We start from the raw sequence: 1,621 nt of genomic DNA, 5'->3' as shown, positions 1-1,621 counted from the left end.
TGTCTATATACAGACAGTCTATATATAGACTGAGAATAAAGCTTAAAAAGAAAGATTCCTAAAATTCTATAAAGATACTGAATTCAAAAAAGGAAAGAAAAATGGAAATCCCAGGAAAAAAGTGCAAGAAGCAAATTTTATTTCACAATGAACAAAGAACAATTTCTGGTTTTGATACTTTGAGTTATGTAATCCAGAGCACTAGTACAATTGGTCTTTTATACTTGGCATCAAATACAATCTCTTTAGACCCTCTTTTATATCTCGGTTTCTCAGACTGTAGATGAAAGGATTCAGCATGGGTGTGACCACAGTGTACATCACCGAGGCGACTGTACTTGAATGTGGGGTGTGGGAAGCAGCAGAACTAAGGTAAACTCCTAAGGTTGTAAAATAAAATAGAAAGACAACTGCGAGGTGGGACACACAGGTGGAAAATGCTTTATACTTCCCCTGAGCTGATGTGATTTTACATATGCAAGAAACTATTTTAGAATATGAGTAAAGGATGCCAGCAAAAGGACCAGCACCGATCAGGACAGCTGAAAAAAAAAATCACTATGTTATTAAGAAAGTTGTCAGAACTAGCAAGTTTTACCACCTGACTGAGTTCACAGAAAAAGTGGGGGATTTGTACAACTGGACAGAAGGACAACTGCAACACCACTAAGCTGTGTACCAAGGAATACAAGGCAATCTGCACCCAGGATATTAGAACCAGCAGTCCACAGAGCTGAGGGCTCATGATGACCATGTAGTGCAGAGGGTGGTAGATGGCCACATACCGATCATAGGCCATCACTGTCAGGAGAATGTCATCTAATCCTGCAAACAGCATGTAAAAATACATCTGGGTGATGCAGCCTTCATAGGTGATACTTTTGCTCTCTGGATGTTCCATAGCATCTTTGGGATGGTAGTGGAGGTGAAACAGATGTCTACAAAGGACAGGTTGGAGAGGAAGAAGTACATGGGGGTGTGGAGGTGGGAGTCTGAGCTGATGGCCAAGATGATGAGCAGGTTTCCAAACACAGTGATTAGGTACATGGAGAGGAAGAGCCCAAATATGAGAGGCTGCAGTTCTTGTTCTTCTGAAAGTCCCAGAAGAAGAAATTCTGAAATTCATGCATTATTCTCTGATTTCATGGGGTGGAGGTGACTACCAGGAAAAAGGAAAACAACATGACTAGTTTGCACACAAACTGGCATAATTCACATAGCTGAAATACTGCAATTTCTATTTAGCCCTCAAGTAATTGATCTTAATACCTTATTCATAGAAAAGTTCTCTTCCAAAGTATGCTCCATTTCATCCCTGACAAAGATTTTTTGTCCCATTCTCATCACATTGGCAAAGGGCTCATATATTCTAGAGTTCTAAAAAGGTATTTCTTCATTTATTTGAGAAATACATATTTAAGTGCTGACCCAGTAGAAAGTGATGAAAAATAAATCTCTCCTAACCAAGGATGGTGAATGAGGATAGTCAAATACAACATGATAGAATATGTCAGAATGTCACAGATGCTAGGAAGAAAACAAAACCAGGTATAAAGGAGAGAGTGATAGGAGGTGTTATTTTGTCCTGAGTGTTCAGGGAAGAGCTTCAAACTAGGTGATG

The 1,621-nt window shown here is 39.4% G+C and overlaps 1 pseudogene; it reads right to left on the bottom strand.

Annotated features, from left to right (window-relative positions):
• Positions 1 to 201: 201 nt before the first annotated feature.
• On the bottom strand, positions 202 to 1,167 carry LOC129641977 (olfactory receptor 7A10-like; annotated as a pseudogene).
• Positions 1,168 to 1,621: the final 454 nt, after the last annotated feature.

Source organism: Bubalus kerabau, chromosome 1 (genome assembly GCF_029407905.1).
Source record: "Bubalus kerabau isolate K-KA32 ecotype Philippines breed swamp buffalo chromosome 1, PCC_UOA_SB_1v2, whole genome shotgun sequence".
Classification (NCBI taxonomy): domain Eukaryota; kingdom Metazoa; phylum Chordata; class Mammalia; order Artiodactyla; family Bovidae; genus Bubalus; species Bubalus kerabau.
The sequence above is the reverse complement of the archived record's forward strand: the minus strand, read 5'-3'. Positions and strand labels throughout refer to the sequence as shown.